Here is an 18943-nt window from a genome sequence, read left to right as displayed (position 1 = left end):
ATGTAATTATGATTGTACATGGCAATAACAAAAGGGCTAGTACAGCACATTTTCTCTGTATCTCAACTGACCTTGGTAATGCTGATAATAGTTGTACTTGGAGCCCTTTAGTTGCATGTTTTGAATAGATATACCCGCCGTCATTTTTAATTGGAAAACACTTGTACTGTAAATGACTACCAAATATCTGATGTCCATTTTTATCTAACTTAGACCTCTTAATAAACACCTGGGTATCCCTGAAGAGATAACCGATGATTTCCATGAGCAAACCATCTCACAAGACCAAAGGTACCCCAAAATGGTCTCCATGTTCTATGATGATGGACGATGCAGGGTGGGGTGTTTATTGCCCTTTAACCGCAATCAGCCCCTTGTTTACTAATCTTCTTGGTGTTTCGGAATAGATTACTGCCCCCTCTACAACAACAGGCAAAATATTTTAGCAGTACCGTAAAGTAATTGGGGTTAATTGAAGAACCACAAACAGCTAATCTACTGGAATGTATATGAACTTGCAACCATTATGCTAAAGTGTAACCCAAATATTATTACATTTAGAATTTACTGAGACAAATGTATAACTACTGCCATATTACATGAAAGAAGTCTCTCAATAACCCTGGTACCCATCAAATGAGCATATAAAGAAAGGAGAGAAACACTCTCCTGTGCAGTGGAATGTGCTTTATTTATTTCACTTTGCATTATTATTATTATTATTATTATTTATTTCTTAGCAGACGCCCTTATCCAGGGCGACTTACAATCCAACGGCATTATGCGTTGGTTTCCTTTGTGTAAGAGGGGTCAGGTTACTTGACTGTACCATTTGCATGTATTTTTGATAAAAGTAATTTATAAATTAGGATACTGGCATAGTAACAATTAAGAACATGGTCATTTTTACCTCAAAATGTTTCTCTGTATATCCAATATTTGCACAGCACTACTTTATATGTTTTTTACTCTAGAGTAGGCCTACTGTATCTAGGCCTGCTGGAGACATTGTGAAATCAAGGCCGTGTTCTTGTTTCTGCACTCCCTCCAGTGGGTACAAGTATATTGAGCAACAAATCAACAGGTCATGTTACTACAGTCAAATTGCACGAATGTGCCCCCACTGTGCATTTTAAATGATTCTTTAGGGTGAACTATTTATTATGCTTTCTCAACAATGCACATACAAAGTTGCCTTGTGGGATATATATATATATTTTTGTAAAAATATATGTTTTAGTTTCCCTAAATAATGTGTAAATTTTATTTAATTATATATGTGTATTTATATTTTTCAATATTAGACAGTTTGGCACTGTTTATTTACACAATTGAACCTAACTACAATATATAGTAATATGGATATTAAATGTAAGTGTATTGGCAAATAAGTCATCTGAATAATTTTGGTGCACTCTCTATACATGGGTATTCGTGAGTGGTCACTATATCCTTTAGTAAAGGAGGACTATAAAAGAGCAGCGGTTATTATTGGATAAACTATTTTGTTTTTTAAAACACAGTCTGAGGAAATACTGGACATTGTCAACCTGAGTCAGACCTGGAGAACAGCCTTAAAATACTAGATACTGTTCTTTTGTGTGACAGTTGAAACAAGTTATACGTGCTTCCCTATAACACCAGAAGGGGGACCTCTTTGACAGAAAATACAATACATCTGCTGTGTCAATATTCGTGTGGAGGGAAGTCCAAAATAAATGTTAATCTTGGCCACAAGTTTCATTTGAGGTTAGTGCTATATTTTTTCCCCTTTTTAAAATTGCAGCTCAACAAATATTTTAATTGTTAGAGGAAGTGTAAGCAGGTTCTGGAAAGTAAGGCCAGCAAACTGAGAACTTTCTTTCACCTTTTTTATTTATCTTGTTTTAAAATGATTATATGTTTGTGATAGCAGATGTTTTTTTTCCAAACTGCACATTTGAGACCTTGATAGTGAACGGAAGTGCACGGCAGGTGAGAGAAAGTATGAAAATATTTTGTGAGCTGCAGCCACTACAGAACCACTTGCTGTCACGTAGACCCTTCCTTCTGCCTGCGTACATGCTGGGCTGGGAGGTAAAAACAATATTTGCCCGGGGAAGGGTTAGGAAGTTTCTGAACATGCAGAAGAAAACCATCAGAAAGATAAACAGACTGTTTCACAGGTCAGCGAGCCAGCAGAAAATTCACTGTGGAAATTAAAGATGAATGAACTTTTATTTAAATAAAACTACATACTGTTGAAATGAGTATGTTAATGTGTAATAATGTCACCACTTTGTTGATTATAACTGAAAAGCTTTGAAAACAATAACAACATGAATTAAAAGAAGAGCATTTTATCAAAAGCAAGTCATTTATAAGGGAGTAATAAGCAAGACGTCCAACAAATGTTATCTGTTTACTACCAATAGAGAACAACTGGGTGGGATATTTGTCCTCAATACCAGCCGGTCTGTATCTGTGGTAAAAAGGATATTTCAGGTACTACTGGACCTGTGAGAAAAAAACTTTCTTATGGAAACCATTTGCATATATTCAAAGAGTGGACGATTATCTATTTTAGGATACCAATCTAGTAAGCAAGAGGCCTGAGTGGGTAAAACAGACAAATGCCTCCCCTAGCCCCACAAACCAAATTAGTTTTTACATTTGTGCGCAGACTTTAAAGACACTTAGATTAAAAATGTTTAGTTGTTCTGTCAGGCTTATAGTTTTTAAGAGCTCTTTAATGCACCTTGTTTCTTTCCCAGTAAATGACAGACATTTCGTACAGAGGTAAATGAGCTGTGAATATGGCCCTCAGTGTTATACCCAAGCCCAGGCCTGGTGAACTAATCTGCTGTCTGCTAGCCTTCACTAGCAGTCTAATGTTGAGAGAGGAATTATTTATCCTAAACCTGCTTTAACATTATTTAACCAGCAGGGGCACTCACAGACCATCAAAACACAGCACTAAAGAATAGTAGAGTTGGAGTTATCCTACCCCCAGTTCCCAGGATGGTTCAGGGATTGTTTGACACAGTAAATATAGTCTAGCAACAACATTCTAACACCACAAAACAAGGTTTGTCAGGGGCTGAGTTGAATACCTTTTTTGCAACATATCAATTAATGTAGAAAAAAAACTTGAATGTACAAGTGATTTGTTTAGCCTGGTTGTGGTTTTCCATGTCTAGTTTGACAGCAATTCTAAAGATAACAGAAATCATGGAAGGACATCACAATCTATATGATGCAGTGTGTGTGTGTGTGTGTATGCACGTGTAGCTGACCATTTCCTCCGTGGTCTAACAGAGAATTAGATTCATGTCCGAAGTAATACAGCATACTGGATCACACAATCTTTAGAATAATCAAGATTTTTTATTTTTTTATTACATAAAATTATAAGAAACAGCAAGATATTTAATGTTTACAACTGTTATCTTATACATTGCATTTAGACTGAATACAGCCCATGCTACATTTAGGTACAAAACTAAACCAAATGAAATGAAACTAAGGAAGCAAAACTAAAGTAAATATAGAATTGAACTTTGCAAAGTTTTAAATGGAAGCAAGCTTTTTATACTGAAAACGGCTTCTGGTTGCAAATTATCACAAGGAAGCTAATTTTGAGGTACAGTAACACCAGAGTAAAAAAAGGTTTCAGGTTTTTGCAGCATTGCTAAAATGCTTACACACGATGTTGCACAATGCATCTCTTAGGTTATTGATTCTGTGTGTTTGGTCTGTGAAATGAATTTCAAGCAACTAGATGTCGCCCTGGTTGTGCCACAAAGGGACCTATAGATTCTTATCCTGATAAAAGCCAAAAGCCTGATTCAGCTTATAATATAATTCCATACATTTTCCACACCTTGCACATCAATTCACTATATATATATACAGTAGGTCTCAAATGTGTAGTTTTAGAAAACATGTATCACTATTTAATTTAAAAAGATATCTGAAGCTACACTATTTTAAATCATTCTCTGTTTGAAGGCCTTGCTTTCAGATGCACTTTCATGGTAATTTCTTGAGGAGTGAATTTGTCTCCACCCCTTCAGAGCTTTCTTTCCTGTCAGTAACCAACCAGCTGCCTCCCCTATTGACTGACATGCTTTGCAGCTAGTAAGACGCTTGACCCCAAAGACACAGCTGTCTATGACCTAAGAAGTGTAACAGATTTCCTGGAAGGGAAGACAAGCCTAAGAGAACTTTATCTTACCAATAGTGGTGCCATAGTGTAAGATAGTAGCACCAGATTTCATATTTTAAAATGCATGTTTGCAATATAATATGTTTCTTTCAAAACTGCACTTCGTGAATGAAAGTGCCCCCCAGTAAGTAAATTACTGTTATTACTTGTCAAGAATTAAGTCAATTATACCCTACAGTTGTGTGTGTAATTAATAAATCACTCATGCCCATTTTATTTACTGTGTACACTCTGTGGTTTAAATATTACTACCATTCATTATGAAAAAATAAATATCCCTGTATGTATATGCATAATATACTATATTTCTTCTGGAACTTTTGGAACTGAGTACATGAGAAATAGAACCTCTTTCAGTATTTTATTGGCAGCAGTGTGGAGTAGTGGTCAGGGCTCTGGACTCTTGACCGGAGGGTCTTGGGTTCAATCCCAGGTGGGGGGACACTGCTGCTGTACCCTTGAGCAAGGTACTTTACCTAGATTGCTCCAGTAAAAACCCAACTGTATAAATGGGTAATTGTATGTAAAAGTAATGTGATATCTTGTAACAATTGTAAGTCGCCTTGGATAAGGGCGTCTGCTAAGAAATACATAATAATAATAATATTTTAAAACTGATATTGGGGTTTCTTTCCCCATGCATATCCAATTCCAATATTTTCAGAGATGTAATTATTGTTAAAATCAGAAATTATTATTATTATTATTATTATTATTATTATTATTATTATTATTATTATTATTATTATTATTATTATTATTATTATTGCATAGCACCAGCTACAGTGAGGCAAACTGTATGACTCAAGTTTTTAAAATAGTTTTTGCATTTTTACAAAGATTGTATTTCCTGTAAAATGATTAGTTACATAAACTGCAAAAACAAAACAAAAAGTAGCAGGCGGATATATTTTGGCTATAAAGCATGGTTGGTGGTATAGTGTGTTAGTTATTCAGATTTCTCCCACACTTCACATTATTAATAAGTAAATATTGACAGAGCAGGGTCCTGAAAAGAGAGCTGCATGTGTTGCTTTTCAGCTGCAGACTGCTTAGTGAAGGTGTGTCTCAGCATATGGTCAGTAGCATTGTTTACCAAGATCAAAGTTTAAACATCTTTACCAGTTTGAGTGTCATAAAGCTCTCCTTTGAAAAGCAGAGCAGTAACATGGTTCTAAAACCTATATTGCCAATTATGGAATCTGTATTTGATAATATACAAACAGAAATGTTACCTAACCACGCTGATTAGCAGATGTTGTTCCAATGGCACATCAAGGGGTTGCAAACTGTGGGGATTAAAAAAGACAGAACTATTATTGCAGCAATCACGGTTCTTGTTTGCTGTGTCGTGCTTTATTGCAGACTTGTAAGGCATGTGCTGTTAGGGGTGACAAGGTCAGAGGCGATGGTGAAAACAAGAAACACGCGATCAACCACAAGCTTGTTTGTGAAACATGAAGTCCTCTGCACCTAGACGCTCCATCAGATGGATGTGGTTTCTATTATCGATTCATCTGGCTGTTTATCGAACTGAAATATAAAATGTAATTTGCAAAATGAATATTTAGAGTAAAAAAGCTAGAATCTGTCCCCTAAAGCCCTGTATCCTCCACCTGTCCACCCATCAATCAATGCAACCTCCAGGATAGTTGAGCAGTTTGACTGAGTGCCCGCAGTCCCTTTGTTTCCCTGCTAATAACTATCTCAGCAAAGTATCCTACAGGGAGTCAGAAATCCCCATTCGTTTGTTAGGCAGCATCTCTTCTTGATTGCCTTGCCCATTTCCAAGGCCTCTATTGATCGGAAAGTTCAGGAAAACATCTGCCCCCTCTGTCTTTATCAATGACTTTCCCACATTAATCCTGCACCCTTCCACTAGCCAGATCCACTAATCAGTGTGTGCTCACCACACTGTCTAAAACCCAGCTCAGAGATTAGCCAGTGCCTTGCAGGGTTAACCATTTACTTGCCTTAGTTGTCCTTCTAGTTCTCTTTTAAAAGTGGAATGGTCAGCTTTATTTATTTCTTAGCAGACACCCTTATCCAGGGAGACTTATAATTGTTACAAGATATTATTTTTACATACAATTACCCACTTATACAGGTTTTACAGGTTATACAGGAGCAATCTAGGTAAAGTACCTTGCTCAAGGGTACAGCAGCAGTGTCCCCCACCTGGGATTGAACCCACGACCCTCCGGTCAAGAGTCCAGAGCCCTAACCACTACTCCACACTGCTGCCCTTATTTGGTTACTGACAGGCACTGTTGTTTGTACCAAGTGAATACCAAGTGAAGTGTTTACACAGATTGTACAAAGGAAAATGTATGATTCAGTGAAAAGGTTATACTACAGTCATTTCTGTAATTACACTATTAGTGTATTTGCACAGTAGAAAAGTGTTTATAATATATATATATTTTTATCAGCATATATATGTAACAGCATAATTACAATGTATTTTTACTAAAAGCTTTGCCTTCAATTTTTTGGATTCCAAGATTTAATTTGGATCCAGAGGACATCTATTAAAATATTATAAAAGCAGACCTTTGCCCTGTAATTTTGCCATTTTTATTGCTTTCCTCAAACCTAGATTAAACACTTTTTTTTTTTTTTTTTGCAATGCTTTACCATCTTGCTCTGATATTACTATGCCTTACTGCAAAGCATTATGTTGGTATATCACTGTGAACTTTTAGCAAGGTGAGTTTTGCTCAAGTCCCAGTTGACATGCGAGTGTGGGTGTTTCAAATCAAGACACGCAAATGCTTTTGATTTCCAGTCAACGCAGCACGAGTGGTTTTTTAAAAGAGTTCAACAGTACAAGCAGAGGTTAACAACACTGCGAATCGAATTCCGGTCGCCCTGCAGTTCTCTGAACGGCTGCCTGTCTTAAACCCGATGGTTCATACCCAGCCTCCATCCGGTTCCTGTTACATTAGCCTGGAAGGGCCCAGTGCATGATTTGCGTCGAATCCATTGTGCTGCTATTGCTGGTAGTGCTGTGGTCTGCTAAAGGTAGAGTTTATTCAGGGTTAAACACTGGTAATGTAATGTTAAATACAAAGATTTTTTTTTTTTCCAGTTAGACTTGAGGAACAGAGACTTGAATTGACCAAACTAGGGGTCAGGCTTAATATAAGACCTGAGATATGAAACCAGGATCGCCTCACTTCCACACTCAGCCCTCACCACTAGACTGCCTACCTTGTGATCAGAACAAGACTTTACTGCAAGTATACTTCCTGCTGCAGTAGGCCACCAATGCATACTGGGCAATGGGGAAACTTGCAGCTGGATTTCTTGAATTTGTGTGGTTGCTCCATTATATCAAATGCAGCTGTGCTCAGCAGGGATGCCAAGAAAATGGTTTCTGCAGAAAAATAAAGAAATACTGAGGTAAACCAAATGTTCCTTAAACCAATGTAGCTGCACCCCATCTCTAAAGAAAACTGTAAGCATTAGTTATATGTGGTTACAGTCAACCCGAGAGTGCTTGCTTAGTCAATCTTTATGTGGTTGTTGGAGAGGGATTTTTACATATGGTAGCGGGGACCTGGGGGGTAGCCCCTACAGAACTACATGACTGATTTTAGGGGTGATTCCGTTTCACACTGGCCCCTGTATTTAGGCACTAGTTTCCGGCTGGTCTGCCGTGGAATCAGCAGCCACCTGGGGGAGTTTGTTGAATAATTAGGCAGTGGCCCTTGCTAAATTAACCCCTGTGTTTTATTTTGTTTTTGTGGGTTGCTTTGAGCTCAACACAAACATAGGGAGGGTTTAGGAATGACCGTGAAGTCAATCATTAATGGGCAGAGATAGGACAGGATGAATTGCAGAACCAAGTAGAGAGATTGGAATTGAGCAGGCTGCGTAGAGGATCAATAGTAGACTGATTTAGCTTGGGTTTGGAGCTGTGTAATGTGCTGAAGTGTAAAGCACTGGGCTTGTGCTCCAGTCTCTGTCTGATTTAGCTTGGGTTTGGAGCTGTGTAATGCTGAAGTGTAACGTGCTGGGCTTGTGCTCCAGTCTCTGTCTGATTTAGCTTGGGTTTGGAGCTGTGTAATGCTGAAGTGTAAAGCGCTGGGCTTGTGCTCCAGTCACTGTTCCTTTTTCTTGCACCCAAGGCTGTGCGCTTCACTAAACATCAAGCCTTGGCCTCTGCTTCTTGGTTTCCTGGTATTTATTACACTGCGTGTGCAAGAGAGCACCCTGTCCCATTTTGTGTCAGTATATTTTGCTATTCAATAAGCGACTTTAATTGTTTTTATTAGAGAAGTTGGATATATTTACCACAGATAACTATTATTGTTGGTGATCATGGGCGAGCTGAGCAAATATGGAAAATGTGTAGGCGGCAATACTAGAACAAGTACTTTTTTTGCTGAAATCCTTGTTAAGACTACTGTGTTACAAACCACACCTTGGGCCTCATTTCTGAAAGGCCCGCTAAACTTCATGGTGTGTGATAATTGCAATTACCATGCACGTTAATGATTTTCGTATTTACTATTGCAATTGTATTCATTATGCTAATTTTATTGTGCCATACTATGGTAATCAGAATGAGTATGTGATTTGTATGGTAATGCATGATAATGTATTTAAATGAGCATCCAGCTCAGAATAATGAGAGGAGCTGTATTCACATGGTATTTCAATAAGTATGCAGGCACGGTTTCAATCAATTAATCAACATATTACTTAATACAGTACATTTTATACAGATATTATCTGTACAATACTTTACTCTATGGCACAAAAAAGGAAAAAACAAAACACCCTTTTTTTAAATAGCAGTTCATGTGTATGATTTTCATTTTTGTGATTAAAAAGTGAACACATTATGTTGTGTTGGGTATCCTTTATCATAAGTCACATACACACAGCTTAGTTTTGCAGTTCTCTTTCCCAAATTGAACGAGTTCTACCATTTTTGGCCCTGCATGGTTCAAATAAGGTTCGGTTTTAAATAACATGCTTCAAATTTGGAGCCTCTAAATATGACTAATAGTTCTATAAAGAACACCTCTTTTCTAAGAGTATGGAGTTGTTTTAATAACCTTTACTATGACCTCTAAAGATTAAATCTCTTTTGGTGTAATAGATACATGCTACCTATTTATAAACTAATAAAAAAGGTCAAATAAAAGAAAACTTTTCCTTTGCTATATATTACTACATTAATATAGCAATATCTTAAAATGTAACCCCATATCATTGACTAACAAAAAATGAACAACATAATATGTTAGTAAGATAGCTGTTGACAGTTAACACATTTAAAAAGTGTCTCTTAATATAAAGCTTAACCTTAGCTTTTTGCCCTAGACAGGTCTCATAGTGTACAGGCAACAAGATTTCAAAATATAAGACTAGGAAGTATGTAGCATTTAACACTTAAACAGCAGCATACAAAGAAATCTCATTTTAAAGGTTTAGTATGAGATACATGGACAGGAAAGCAACCACTGAGGAAGTTACTCGATATTTCTGTGAGCACTTTGTTGTCTTTAGTCCTCAGATACATGAATGGAAGCTGTGCTGTTCAACAAACAGGACCTCTTATCACCAGTCAGTGTGGATTTTTAAAAACAAGCTTTACACTTCCCTTCGGAAACGAGGCACCAAGCCTCAATCTGAGTGACACTGAAGATGTTTCTTTATATCTGTTATGAGAAGTCTGCTTATCTTCAGCAGGGCCCAGATTTGAAGGTCAGTATTGCCAAACATCCAAAGATTCAGCAGCTGCTGTTGCCGGCGGCTCCTGTTGCTGTGCTTGTGGTCTGGCAGGGACACTGATAATGTTAAGTCATCACCGTGGGTTTCCCACACATCTCGGTACTGTTTGCTCGTGGTGGTAAACAGGTGAGCTCACTTCTTTATGCAAACTTCCTCTGTGCATTTTCTTATTCAGTCATACGCAACACGCAATGGGTCATGCACTGGGCACTGGTCTGACCGTATCAAAATTAACAGAGTCTCCTTTTATGTCCTCACCAAATGATCTTCAGGGGGAATGCAAGTCACCAGAGAGGTACCGTGTAAAGGGTTAATGGTGTCACAATGGCAGCTTCGATGGTATGAGGCTGCTACTGGTACAATGGTACCGCAGTGCTACAAATTACCATAGCGGTAGCACCAGAGTGGTAAACCACTATGCTCTGGTATCCCATTGCAATATCATTGTGTATTGTTCAAACATTTGCCTTTAAGCAGTAGAATGCACCAGGCAGTAATAGATGAGGTACAGCTGGCCAAAAGTTTTGCAACACCTAGAATTTTAGGATTGAGACATAATTAAAAAAATAAAACTATATGAACATAATTTGGAACATGTCTAGACTCTCTGTACTGCTGTCTGGCCAACATCAAACCAGCCTGCCCATTGCTGCAATGTGCAAAGATTGTATTCTCCTTTCACCAATCAAAAGTTATTTTTTAAAATTAAAACTCAATTGATCATTTGGAACTGAATGAGGTAATAATATGGTAACAACTGGTGGAAAAAAAATGTATCACATGCAAATGGTCTGTAATTACACCCGGTAACAAAATGTTGTTCACAAGGCCCTTTCCATGTAATTGCACAGTAGTTATCAAGTAATCGTTGGTAATTCCCCACGTTACAATATAATTACATGGCTATTGATATAAAGTGCTACCAAAACTACCTGTAAATGTCATTGAAATATTTTCCTCTTAGATGTGTATAATTAGAAAATGAAACAAAGATTTAATTTTAAATAGATTGCAAAGAAAACTGAGAAAGTAAAAAAACAAATGTAGGGGGAAAGGAAGAAAAATATCTCAGTGCAAATTACCAATTGTTAGATACTGCTGACCTTTTTTAAAAATCTCATTTTTATCACAGGTAGCAATTTCATCACCTAGAATTTTAGGATTGAGAAACAAAACTATATGAACATAATTTAGATATTTTATTTAACATCACATAATCAAAAACTACAAAATTATTTTGCAAAAGTCATAATAGTAGTACAATATTTCATGTCAGATTTTGAAATGGAGGAGGCTGTGTGGTCCAGTGGTTAAAGAAAAGGGCTTATAACCAGGAGGTCCCCGGTTCAAATCCCACCTCAGCCACTGACTCATTGTGTGACCCTGAGCAAGTCACTTAACCTCTTTGTGCTCCGTCTTTCGGGTGAGACGGAATTGTAAGTGACTCTGCAGCTGATGCATAGTTCACACACCCTAGTCTCTGTAAGTCGCCTTGGATAAAGGTGTCTGCTAAAAATGAACAAATAATAATAAATAAATGTCACATTTTTCAGTTTTTTGTTAAGTATATGCAAAACTACAAAGTACAAAGTAGTATGTCATTCAATATGTTACCGTAACATTATTCAGCAGCTTTCATTTGACTTTATAAAGAGAAGTTAGTTAATTCTTTAGGGTGATGCAAATCTTTTGGCCATAGCTGTCTAGGAAATGGGAGGGTAGAAAGAAAATGTATTTGATGAGAGAGATAAGGGTCAAAAGCTCAGACATGTACGCCACCTTTGCATTCTTTTGCATAACAGAGAAGACAGAATATTACACATGGTACCACGACAAAGCCTGCAGTAAAGACCCTTGTACTATAGTGACCAGCAGGTTGTCATTTTGTTTAGCCAGAATGCTCTGTTAACATCTGCAGCTCTAGCAGCATCTAATTAAACAACCTGCTCCAGGAGCTTCTACAGATCAAACTACTGTGGCAGAGTAGAGGGAGGAAAATGTAGGATAATGTACAAGACTACATCCCCCAGAATGCCTCGGGTTGGAATTAGAGCTGGGATGATAGTCACCTGGCTAAGGTAATGAGTGACACCTGCCTGTAGGTATTTAAGCAGGTCACAAAAATTCAACAATATCTCCAGCTCTGCAGATGTAGGGAACCCGGTGTGACTCAAGCCCTGTTCTACACACAGCAAGCCCAGGATGACACACAACAAAACAACAACCTAAAGTGTGAGCCCGAGGTGAGGTCTATGAGTAGACACACCTGGACTGGGAGATGTTCCAGGACCCTTTTTTACTTGGAAATTTGACAACCTGCTGGTTAGCCATCACTGATATTCAAATGTTCCATCCTTTATTTGCATAAATGTCTTCAGGTGCTTTTTGGTTGGCACGAAGGTGGTGCCAGTAATTATGAGCAGCACTTATGGATTTATTAACAATTTAAAATCAAAACCTAGACAGTATTTTAGGCAAAAATCATTGAGGGATTTTCTGTTCCCCAGGGTATCCATTATGCAAATCCATATTGAATGTCCTCGATAATGAACCAATAGTATGAAGACTTTGGTAGATAAACCCGTTTACTCTCAAGGCGAGGTGGATGCCCTGCAGTGCTGTTCCTTCCATCACAAATCCCACCTGTCAGCACTTTGCAGAGACATCAATTATTACCTTGCATGTAATTTATAAAATGCCCTTGTCAAGTTTCCATTTCTCTTTCAGAGTACTTGAAGAAGCACAGACTCCAGCACTCCCCATCTCTAAAAGTGTCAACAGGAAGCATTCAACAACAAACCCAGGGCGTGGGAATATTTGCCTGTTCCAAATAATAGTATGCTTTGGAACGAGAGCTCAAAGAAAACAAACCGCTCGTTAGGTTAAGGCTGATACTGTGATGGTATTCGGGTCCTCGTGTTTATAAGAGCAGTTGTATGTAGTCTTTGGCATGGAATCTTTTCTAAAGGGATTTTGCAAGCACGTTCAAGGTTGGGAAAGGTGGGGGTAGATAAAAAGGTTATGTATTTGCATTAAGCCATTTGCCAACCATTGAAATAGTTTGTTTGCACAAGGAACTAGTGTGTTGAACTAGTCTTGTTTGGCAACTGTGATTGTTTGAATGTGTCTCACCTGTCCTCAACATCTGTGTTTCATGAATGGTGGATAAAAATCACTGCACATGTATTATACTGGAAACAAACTGTGAGTGCATTCCTATTGCAATGTGTTCAATTGACCCTGTTCCACCCCCTTGTTCGTGTTTGAATTTCACTTTCTGAAAAATAAAAAAATAAAGGAGGTTCTAGCTATGACTGGGTATCATCAATAACGCTCAAAGGAGTTTGATATCTTGAAACGTGAAACCACTGTGGACACTTACAAATAAGGTAATTGTAGGTTTTGGCTTTGTCAGTTAAGTTTCCTTCAACCAACTTAATCATTTGAAGGCACTGCACTTGTACTGAATCTCAGTGCCTGTATGAGAACCAGATTTCCATTCCACGAGAGTAGATGTTAAAACTTCATGCTGATTTGAACTCGGCTCTTACCAAGAAAAGCACTAACTAAGACGTAGCTTTACAGTAAACTGAGTTGTGAATATTCAGTCTATGAGTTAGAACTACAGCACATAGACCTGGAATGCAGTCAGCTACCTGGTAGTACTCTGGAGGGAAAGGGCTGTGTTTGGCGGTAAAGTTCAGGGAGTGACGCCTAGTACACTGCGCTCTATTAGCCAGGAAACAAAGGTTAGCTAATAATTAGCTGCGAGCCTTTATAATGATTTACAGAGTCCAAGAGGGGGCATTTCAATCAGGAAAGAGGGCTTCCTTTATTAGCATCCAGAACAGGTGAGAAACGGGACGTGTTAGTTCAATCATCTGTTTACTTTTACCAAATGGTCTTCGATTGCAATGAAGCAGTAGCAATGGTAGTACAATAGTTGCATATAAGCATCTACAGCTATGGCCAAAAGTTTTGCATCACCCTATAGAATTAATTAATTTAGCTTCATAAAGTCAAATGAAACCTGCTAAATAACTGACAATTGAAAAATGTGACATTTTGAAATCTAACATGAAATATTGTACTACTATTATGGCTTCCTGCAGACTTTTGCGATTTCATTTTGTAGTTTCATTGATTACATGATGTTAAAGAAAATAACTAAATTATTATTTGTTTATTTAGCAGACGCCTTTATCCAAGGCGACTTACAGAGACTAGGGTGTGTGAACTATGCATCAGCTGCAGAGTCACTTACAACTACGTCTCACCCGAAAGACGGAGCACAAGGAGGTGAAGTGACTTGCTCAGGGTCACACAATGAGTCAGTGGCTGAGGTGGGATTTGAACCGGGGACGTCCTGATTACAAGCCCTTTTCTTTAACCACTGGACCACACAGCCTCCATAAATTATGTTCATATAGTTTTGTTTCTCAATCCTAAAATGGTAGGTGATGCAATACTTTTGGCCATAGCTGTAGGTTGCTATTGAGAATGAGTTTTGACATTGCAATATTAGGTGTTTCATGAGGCAAAGCTTGTGAAATATTTATTTAAATTGAAATTGCTACCTGTGATCAAAATGGCATTTTTTAAAAAGGTCATCAATATCTAATAATTGGTAAAGGGGGAAAGGGTGAGTTGATATACATGTAGCTTGGTAATTACAATCATAAAACAATAGCTGCACACCAGTTAATAAAAACTAACTAAACAGTTATCCTGAATAAATAAAAACTGCAGTTGACAAAATCTCCCACAGCTATTTTGTTTTTGACTTCAGCCTGGCACAGGTGCACTGGTATTGTAAGCAGGCGCTCTGCTTGTTTGCTGTTTTAACAAACCAGTTTGGTAGGAAAAACACCTGACCCAAGGCAGTAAATCCCATTTGGCTTCCTGGTACTTGACTTTTATTGTCCTGAATCCAGACAGTGCAGAGACTGAGAGAAACTGATAAGGCAAGTCAACAGACATAACTGTGACACAGCCACACATCAGCACAACTTGACTGTTCAATTAATATCAGGATAATAAAGTTCAATTCATAAATTCAATTAGTATCTTAACAGAAGCGGAGTGCATGGTCCCCAGTGTAAAAAGATTACAGGGATTGGATAATGAATTAGAAACATCTGCCATAACACTGTCAATGGTGTAGGGCCACCACGGGCAGCCAGGGGAACTCTGACTCAACAGGATACATCTGCATGTGTTTAAATGTTCCTGTTATCTTTTTGTCAGTGATTCCCACTTTATATTCAGTTTTATATTCATGAAACTGTTCTAGACTGTTAAAGAAGCCAAAATCACTTCAAGAGAGTTTCATTAATGTCAAACTGTATTTTATTCATAAAAGCAGACTTTGAAAAAGTACTCTTTATGTCTGGAAATAAGTGTTTTGAATCTGTTCTCTGTGAAACATACTGTCTTGCTCATAACCAGAGCAATCAGGAGATGCACTTTACATACTATAGAGAGTCTAGATACCATTTACACAACGAATGACTAAGTCATGCGAGAGACAGCTACTTATCACATGGTGCTGAGTTGTGAAGTACAGCAATTTGATGCCCCAGAGTTAAAGCGATGAAATAAGTCAGTGTTATTTGAATATATTTTTTAGTATTTTATATGAGGTGTATTTTGTCACTTCGACAAAGTTTTAATATTAAATGTTTTGTATGTTGCAGCAACCAATTTGGTTAACGAGTTTTAAAATCTTAATTGATCTCTTCCTTGAAACCGTCTTTTGAACTCTGTAGCATAACCTTTTTTATTACACGTCACAGGCTGGCAAAAGACCACGTTGCTGAAACTTCTCATGAGACAACACACTGTGTCAAATACACAACTTTGGTATGGTGTGTAATATAACAGAAGGCTCTGTACAGAAACAATCTTCTAAATGCTATGCTGGATTATTTTAGCATGAACAGGCTTTTAAAAACAAACAGCCCATCTTTGTGGGGCTTGTGATTTCACCTATTTGGAACCGGTACCAAAATACTTGCCTGTAAATGATATCATTGTAAAGTTTATTAAACAATAAAACAAAATTTAAATTTCATTTTACACTTCATTCAGTTTTAGCACACCTTGTGGAAACTCCTTTATTTATAGTAATCCCATAATGCTCTCCTCATCAGCTGATACTGATTCTGCACCACTCCTTCACAAGACGGGGCAGGCTAAATTTGTTTAAGAAATGGCTCAGAGCTATCCTACAGATGCCAGGGCAGGCAGACACACTGTCCAGGTTCTCTAAAACACAGCACTGTTTTAACATGTTATTTCCCCTCCTCCAGGGCTCACTGCTCTCTTCAAATTGAAGGTAATATAGGTTTTGGTAACATGTCGGAGCAGATTTCTATAGATTTACAAAAGGGGCAGAGGCGTGAGAAAAAGTGCTTGTGAAAATAAGGGCCCTCTGGGCTTTACTGCAGTCTGAGACCCTGGGATGATCTTTCATTTTGATCACTCCCACACAAATTCCAATATGGTACAGCAATATATTTGCAATTATTTGAAAATACATATATAAACTTTAACCAAAAAGCAACTTGTTTTGGGTATGACATATCCCTGTTACCTTTACTGATGTATTTGTGTTGTGATTTAAAATCACTTTGTGTATGATTTTCTGTTTTACAGTCTGTGGTATTTCTTACTGATGTATTTCTGACATCCACTGGGGCAGTATTGCAGGTGGGGAGGTGCTGGTTACATCCACTGGGGCAGTATTGCAGGTGGGGAGGTGCTGGTTACATCCACTGGGGCAGTATTGCAGGTGGGGAGGTTCTGGTTGCACTCTGATGTACTAGCTGTACTTAGAGAGACATGTTTGAGGTGTGTATTGAGGTCACAGGGGTGCTTTAAACTTCACAGGATGTGATGACTGAAACAGAAAATGATATACAAAGCAATACAAAGAAGAGTACATTAGTTACAATGTCATATTTTCTCTTTAATATGTCTGTCTTTTACCCAATATACTTATTACATCCAAAAATAATGTTGTTTTTTTTTTGTTTTTTTTTAAACAGTACATTGTTTATAATATTACAATAATGCAATAATATTTGTTTTATTTAAAGTGCATTATTTCATACATATTTATCACACATGGTATAATTTGGATGAACAGAGGCAGCTGCCATCATGTGCATGAATATGAAACCCCAACACATTTGGCCAGAACTAGCACGTGTTTTACAGCATTAGTATATTACTAAACAGACATCACTAATGTATTTATTTCTAGTACTATAGGCATGATTTAGGTTGAGGGAATAACAGCTTTAACACTAGAACTGTCGCGGTTATACTCATACCTAGAACCACCGCCGGCAGTCATTATGACTGTTACATTTTAAAACTACATCAATATTAAAATGAAAGACAAACTATCTGATACAACTCAAAAGTTTTATTCAAGCACATCATATCAAACATCTGCGCAGCTGAAACGCTGTATTTAAATGAACAATTAAACATAAAAGGGTTTATTTTCTAACTTACCACATATAAAGCACTACTTCAAAAAACGAAAAACTATAATAAAATAAACATTTCAAAACAAACTAGTGTGTATACAGGTGTCAAGGTATATGTACATACAAAACTGTAAAAACGAAAGTAGTTTTTAATTTAAAACAAAAGTAACATATGTTTTCTCTTGCCTGTGTCACTCGGTGCAGCACAGAATCCAGGTTGAGCTGCTGCAGCCTGCTGCTTTGCGGTTTTCTGATCAAAATCTTTCTGCTGATGCGCTGTGGCTAGCTTCAAGATAAAATCTCTCCTACTGATATTTTCCCCGGTGCATTCCTTGTACAAATCAAAATAATTGATGGTTGCCAGGTCCAGTAGAGATAGCACCAGGCTTGTATATAAAAATAAAACAGAATATTGTAGGTTATAGTCAAAATAAAAACGTGTATTGTAAAAGGCAGTCAAAATGACTGCTCTGGTGGTTCTAGGTAGAGGGGATTATAACATTTTTATTTTTGCGATCCTGCCTTTCAAATGCCATCAGGGTATTTAATACATGTATTTAGGAAAAGTCAAGAACAGACAACCGCGTATCTTTCACACAAGCAGAGTAATTTAAATTTGAAAAGTGAAAAACGTCAAAATGACTGCAGTGGTGGTTTTTAGTGTTAAAAGTGGAGAGGGTTGCTGTTATGTATTTAGTTATATATGTTCATACAGCAGAACAAAGACACAATACATTAGAATGCCCTAATAGTTACCCGTCCACTTTCATTTACTCAGGAATATTGAGTTGTCATCACTTGATAACTCTGGCGACTGAGTGCAGACGACACATCATACAGGGAGTGGTTCCTCGTTCTAATTACAGCGTTGAACAACTCAAGCAATGAATGAAGGCGTTTCGACAATTAAGTCGAGACAAACACCCTAAAAAAAAGTCTTACAACCGAGTGTGCTGCGAACAACATCCAATAGAGCTTCTCATTGCAACCTGATTCTGCAGTTCTATCCCATTGCACAGAGAGGAGGAGAGTTCACAAGCACAGCTCACAGGGGTGTTGCCAGTTTTCAGCTTTAAAGCAAGGGAAGCTTACCTTAAACAATGATTTGAGATGGACTTGCATCAAGCAACTTCAACTAAAGGTAAAAAAACCCCTGAAAACCTGAAGGTTAAGTAGCACAGTGGTTCACACCCTAACCTTTTACTTTGTCTTGATTCACATCTGCTTAGGTCACAAGCGATTTCAGTACAGAACCTGCATCAACAAAATGAAGTACAGTTACCCCAGTTTGCAAGCTATAGCACAGGTTTAGGACTGAAAAAGTCTGGATAGAATGAATAGATGAACTGCAATATACTGAACATTACAATACAATACATAGACATGCAAACACATTTCTGTTGTTGTTGTGGTGTGTATTCATATTATATCATAAGTATTTAACCTACATGTTATCATTTTGCTGAGAAGAGGCAGCTGTCACTGTATA

This window comes from Acipenser ruthenus, chromosome 31 (assembly GCF_902713425.1).
Source record: "Acipenser ruthenus chromosome 31, fAciRut3.2 maternal haplotype, whole genome shotgun sequence".
NCBI classification, from domain to species: Eukaryota; Metazoa; Chordata; class Actinopteri; order Acipenseriformes; family Acipenseridae; genus Acipenser; species Acipenser ruthenus.
This window is presented reverse-complemented; position numbering follows the sequence as displayed.